Source organism: Polistes fuscatus, unplaced genomic scaffold (genome assembly GCF_010416935.1).
Source record: "Polistes fuscatus isolate 324 unplaced genomic scaffold, CU_Pfus_HIC Scaffold23, whole genome shotgun sequence".
In the NCBI taxonomy this organism is placed as follows: domain Eukaryota; kingdom Metazoa; phylum Arthropoda; class Insecta; order Hymenoptera; family Vespidae; genus Polistes; species Polistes fuscatus.
This window is the reverse complement of record NW_025113100.1, coordinates 766,176-773,059: the sequence shown is the minus strand read 5'-3', so window position 1 is coordinate 773,059 and position 6,884 is coordinate 766,176. Positions and strand designations below refer to the sequence as shown.

Below are 6,884 nucleotides of genomic sequence, written 5' to 3'. Positions count from 1 at the left end.
TTTCTTAATTATTGTTAATATTTTATACTCATTCATTTTATTTGAAAATTATTTCCAAATAAATTTAATCTTCTAATATAACTATAAATAATTTAATTAACTATAAATAATAATTTTATAAATTAATAATAATTTTATAATTAACTGTAAATAATAATTTTATAAATAAACAAAAAAAAATAATTTAATATTCTTGATATAATTAAAATAAAAACAAAAAGAATGTTTCATAATTAGTGAAACTATTCGTAAACCTTTTCATTTTATTTAAACAATTATTATTTGTAAAAGTAAATGTGATTATATTCGTGCGACCAAGTATTCATAATCATCGTCATCGTTAACTCGAACATAATTGAGAATATAAGATATTTCGAAATCAAAGTGCCGTAGTTACGAAATTGTCACGTGTGTGAACCCGATGAGAAATTCATAAAGTCAATGTGAAACAAAACGAAACTAAATGAAATGAAATGAAATGAAATGAAATGAAATGTAATGAAATACTTGTCGTCGTAAGAGCCAAATAATAATAATAAAAATATTAATAATAATATTAATATAATAATAATAATAATAATAATAATAATAATAATAATAATAATAATAATAATATTAATAATAATAAAGAGTAAAAAAATGAGACTAGGGGCCAAAAAAAAATGCAAAACCCTTTTACAAAAATCAATTATACCTCCTCAACGATTTTCGTATAAAAAAGAAAAGAAAAATGTTTGTCAATTAATCTCGTCGAAAGATAAATGTTAAAGAAAAACAAAGAAAAGAAAAACAAAAATGTTAAAACAATCATTTCCAACGATTATCGTAATGTTCTCATCAATTTAACATTTTTACGAAATACAAAAATGTATAACACTTTTGAACACGTTCACGCCGGGGTGACCCACCGGTGGGTCACACTTGACTATTCCGTATATATTTTTTTATTATATAAAAATAATATTATTATTAAAAATGTGTAACACTTTTTAATTTATTTCAACGTATAATACACGTTGTTTTTTTTGTTTTTTTTAATACAATAGACAAAGAAATATTGAAACAACGTAAAATTTTATGAAATACGAAATGATAATAAATATAAAAAAAAAAGAAGAAAAAAAGAATCAAAGATTATTTATAAATAGTTAAAAATCGAATATGATATGCGATATTGATGATGTATTATTATTCTCAAGGAAAATGTGTACATATACACTTCCTATTCCAACAAGAAGATATCGATTAAACATAGTTGAACTTGTTCGCCTTTCTTTTCTTTACCTGTGTCAATGTTAAGAGGGTAAAAGTGTCATTTTGAAAGCTTGTCAGAAGACTAACAAAACGAGGACGTTTTATAAAGGATAAAAAGGAAAGCCTTGAAAGATATATCAAATACACATCTAACGTTACTTGTTTTTTTTTTTCTTTTTTCCATTGTATTTCTTTTCTGAAAAGCTTGAATAATTTTTTTAATTATTATACTAATAATAATTAATTCCTAATATTGTTAACTCTAATTTTGTTAATGTTTTTTTTACATTTAACATAATATTAATAATATTTTACAATTTTCATAAAAACATTTTAATACAATTTTAATAAAAAAAAATTGTATTACATGTAAAAAAATGTTATTATTACAATTAAATTATTAATTTAATTTATTATTTATTACAATTAAATTAAATAAATAAATTATAATAAATGAATATTAATTAAATAAAATAATAAATTAAATAAAATTTGTTATGAATTCTAGTTTCGATTAAAATACGTGAAATTTGTCAAATATTTATCTAATAATAATAGGTAAGAAATAATAGTTTAATTAATTTAATGATAAAAATATTAATAAACATTTTACGTTAGTAAATGACGATACAAATATAATATTTCGATCAAATGTGCAAATAATTAAGATCGTCTAAAGTAAAAGACAATTTTTCAATAATTAAACTAACAATAATTAATCCCTAATAATGTTAACTCTAATTTTGTTAATGTTTTTATCGATTACAATTAAATTAAATAAATAAATTGTAATAAATAAATATTAATTAAATAAAATAATAAATTAAATAAAATTTGTAATTTTTTTTTCATCTCTAGTTTCGAAAAAATAATAATAAAATAAATAATAAATAATAAATTATAAAAAAATAATAAATAAAAAATAAATAACAAAATAATATTGAAATAACACGCACAATAATAAGCATTTAATTATATTTCAAACGAGTTGTTTATGCGAATCGAATGATGTGTTGGTGAGAGGAGGTGGGGTGGGTGGAAGGGGGAGGGGAGGAGGAGGGTATAAGAAAAATCAACCTTTTAAATAGTGTGACTTGTCTATTAAAATAGTATAAATTACTTTCTCCGGTTTTAAAAGATAATGTCCAATGTTCCAAACGAGTTCCCCCCTTCCCCCTCACCCTCCCACTCGACCATCCAAAAAAAAAAAAAATAAAAGAAAATAATCTAATACACTCCATACGACAAACGAAAAAATTTCATTGAACAAATAACACATATACAAATAATATAATATAATATAACATAATAATAATAAAAAAAATTAATAATAAAATAAATAATAAATAATATAATAAATAAAAAATAAATAATAAAAAAATATTGAAATAACACGCACAATAATAAGCATTTAATTATATTTCAAACGAGTTGTTTATGCGAATCGAATGATGTGTTGGTGAGAGGAGGTGGGGTGGGTGGAAGGGGGAGGGGAGGAGGGGGCTATAGAAAAATCAACCTTTTAAATAGTGTGATTTGTCTATTAAAATAGTATAAATTACTTTCTCCGGTTTTAAAAGATAATGTCCAATGTTCCAAACGAGTTTTCCCCCCTTCCCCCTCTCCCTCCCACTCGACCATCCAAAAAAAAGAAAAATAAAAGAAAATAATCTAATACACTCCATACGACAAACGAAAAAATTCATTGAACAAATAACACATATACAAATAATATAATATAATATAACATAATAATAAAAAAATAATAATAAAATAAATAATAAATAATATAATAAATAAAAAATAAATAACAAAATAATATTGAAATAACACGCACAATAATAAGCATTTAATTATATTTCAAACGAGTTGTTTATGCGAATGGAATGATGTGGTGGTGAGAAGAGGGCGGGAGGGGGATGTGAGAGGGGAGGGGGTCGTATAAGAAAAAGCAACCTTTTAAATAGTGTGATTTGTCTATTAAAATAGTTTAAATTACTTTCTCTTTTTTTAAAAGATAATGTCCAATGTTCCAAACGAGTTTCCCCCCCCTCCCTTTTCCCCCTCCCACTCCCTCATCCACCGTAATAGTTGTTGTTGACTCGTAAGATCGGGTCTATCTTCTTTTGGTACGATTGGTGGTGGTTGTAACATGTTATTATGCCGTTATAATACGACATATAACCAATGCATCGGTTATTTCATCTTTCATAACTGTCCAACTCGTTTCACGTAATGTCAACGAGATACGTATGTGTATGTATATGACGTTAGGTGTACGTATAGGTGAGTATACACGTGTTTACATTGATACGCACGTGCGATGATAATTTTTATGTTTAAAAAAAAACAAACAAATGTAAAAAGGAAACGATTAAAAACTTAATTGCTTAATTTTTGTTTTTCTTTTTTTTTCTTTTTTTGCAAATCAATTTCGCGAATAAAAACGAATAAATATTATTTAAACAAAATTGTAATTGTAGGAATTTAAATGAGAGTAAGAAGTTGATATTAATAATAAAAAAAATATAATTATATAAAGATATAAAAAATTCTAATTTTTATGATATATTTAGAGGTAATATATATATTCGTTTATATAATGATTTATATAATTATAAATAATATATAAATTATATATAAACATATATATAATTTTTAATGAATATTTTAATGTTCATTATATAAATTATATGTATTATCAAACAAACAAAAATTATATTGTATAAAAAAAATATGTATTAATTAATTATATATAAAAAAAATGTATTACTAAAAAAAATTATATTGTAAAAATTATATTGTATAAATAATAAATCCGATAGTTAAATGTTCTCAAAAATCTTACGATACGTACGAATGGGTTTAAATTATCACAAAAAAAAAAGAAGTTTTGATCTAATCGCAAGAATGAAAAATATCACAATGTTATATATTATAATTAATTTATATATCGTTAAAAGAGAAGGATTAATTATAATTAATATATCATTCGTCAAAATTTCTATTAAAACAAAATTAATAATTTGTTTTCTCATCTAACGTTTTTAATGGCAATAGATTTAAATCTTCTTCTAGATGAATAACAGGAGGACGACGACGAAGAGGCAGATTTTAAAATAGAATTTCGTGCGTGCGATATTGACGATTTAAAAGCGATTTATGTGTTACGCGTTTGTGTGTGTTTGTGTGAATGTATATACGAGCAAAAGATATTTCTATTTCAACGAAAGAGCATATTCATATTTCTATAATGAAGAAAATATTTAGATTATCGCAATTAATAAAAAAATAAAATCATACGAAAATATATTCTACGAAAAAATCTATAAATAAATGATGATCTTAAATAAAAAGTGAGGTTAAACGATTGATTTTAAGATGGCGGATATTTTTACTTTTCTACACAAATAAAATATTACACGTTCGAACTTATACGTAAATAAATATACACACACACACACATACACATACACACAAGAATATATATATATATTATCGTTCAAAAAAAAATATTACGAAAGTAGATTGTTAAATAAAACAAACTAACCAAAAAACCGGCGAGTCATTGCTATTCAAATATCCCGCGCAATAATTAATTACTATTTTTTTTTTCCACCTATAGGTATATATATCTTTTCCACTAAATAAACCAAAAAAAAATCACTAGGAATATATATCTATATATGTATTTATAAGTATACATGCGTTCAACATATTGTTCTTCTTATCGTTCGCATAAATTCGAGATAAATAATTATCTAGTTCCGTTGAATACTCGGAAAAAGTCGACCACATTGCACATGCACATAATACACGCGCTTACACACACCTACATATATACGACACTAACACAAGAGAAGAAAAATTTTTTTTTTTCCTTTGTCCATCCAACACATTATTTCACACGAGGATGACGAAGTAATTTGACACGCGGTTCTTTCTACCTAACACAATAATAACCCAAGAAAGTATATACTATACATATAAATGCTATACACGCATACGCACACACACACAGATTGAATGAAAAATATATTAAACCTTACGAACAAACAATTTTCTCTCTTCGAAATTAAATTCAATTTATTATTTATACAAAAAGTAAAAAATAATACGAGGTATTTTATATTTGTCGAGGTTCGATACTTTTCAACCCACCCACATAAGTAATACATACTACAAAAACACGTATATATATATATACACACCTTTTCTTAAAAAAGAAAGGTCTCTAACCGTATCAACAAGTAGCTTTTATAACTATATTGGCTAAACACACACACTCACACAAATGCACACATATCTAACAACGTGACACTTAACACAACATAACACACCTACTTAAATCTAACAAACACACACACACAAATATACATGTATATTAAGAAATACAAGGGCGCATGTGTCACGTTCGTATAAAACGTTTCGCGGTAAAGAAGATTCTAGTACCGGTCAAGAAATACTTGCGAAACAATTAGAATACAAATTGATCGATTGTGATTGGTCGGAACTGAATATGATTTCCAATCATACGATCAATTTCCCGCCAAATCTCATTATTTCCCGCCAAATCTCATTATTTCCCGCCAAATCTCATTATTTCAAAATAAACAAAGAAATTGACGTTTTATATCTATATCTACATCTACATCTGTAATCTCATACACACACACACACACAAATACACATTCTTTTACTATCCCACTTCTTCCAATCTAATTCTTTCTCTCTCTTTCTCTTTCTTTTTATCTTTCTCTTTTCAATCTGACTCTTTCTCTTCCACACATGCATATACATTTATATATGTGTGTGTGTGTGTATATATATATATGTATAAACATAATATAGAAAGAAAGGTTAAGTAATTTCGTTCAAACGTTTACTCACCTTTGTTCCAAATCGATTCCTCGTTGCGAGCCGTTCCTCTAGACAGCGTGTTTCAATGAAATGAAAAGAGATAGATGCAATGTAGTGTGTGTGACTAAAGATAATTTGATTCTTCCTTCTTCTCTTTCTTTTGTTTCTTCCCTCTTTCTTTCTCTTTCTCTCTCTCTCTCTCTCCCTTTCTATCTTTCTCTTCTGTTCTTTCTTTCCTCTTATTCTTCTTCTTTCTTTTCTCACTTTTTAATGCGAAAAATCATTTTTTAATTTATTCAATTCTTACGAATTATTTCCCCCTTATTTTTTTTTCTTTTCTTTTCTTTTTGTTTTGGTTTTTCTTTTTCCAAACAATAAAAATCAGAGTTCTACGAGGGAAGCTTTGTATCTCGTAGCTTTGTCTGTTCTTTTTTTTAAATTAAATATTAATTAGTGCGATAGATAAATAAAAACGAGGGGTAGGGTGGGGAGTGGGGGTTAATAAAAATGACTTTTTCTACGAACGCGTGTTGTACACACTACTACCATCGTCAACAGACCGGTCTGAACTGGTCGGCTTAAAGAAGAAGCGTTGGTCGCCGGGCGCGACTTCCCTTGGGAAACATTCTCTCTCTCTCTCTCTCTCTCTTTCTTTCTCTCTTTCTCTCTCTTACACGCTGACATTCTCTCGTTCTCTCACTTGATTCTTTCTCTTCATCTGACTATTACTCTCTCTCTCTCTTTCTCTCTCTTTCTCTTTCTTCCTCTCT

General features: G+C 26.0%; 1 protein-coding gene and 2 long non-coding RNA genes across 3 annotated transcripts in view; all 3 read right to left on the bottom strand.

Moving 5' to 3' along the window:
• The window catches only part of LOC122518181, a 32,678-nt gene extending 26,353 nt beyond the window's left edge, over positions 1 to 6,325 (bottom strand). Inside the window, exon 1 of the long non-coding RNA XR_006304001.1 lies at positions 6,145 to 6,325. This is a non-coding gene — a long non-coding RNA (uncharacterized LOC122518181). The remainder of the gene's footprint in view (positions 1 to 6,144) is intronic.
• Positions 1 to 6,884, bottom strand: part of LOC122518175 (CCR4-NOT transcription complex subunit 6-like) — a gene marked incomplete in the record, with an annotated part of 788,395 nt that overhangs the window by 261,872 nt on the left and 519,639 nt on the right.
• The window catches only part of LOC122518178, a 287,457-nt gene that overhangs the window by 103,092 nt on the left and 177,481 nt on the right, over positions 1 to 6,884 (bottom strand). The window lies entirely within an intron of this gene.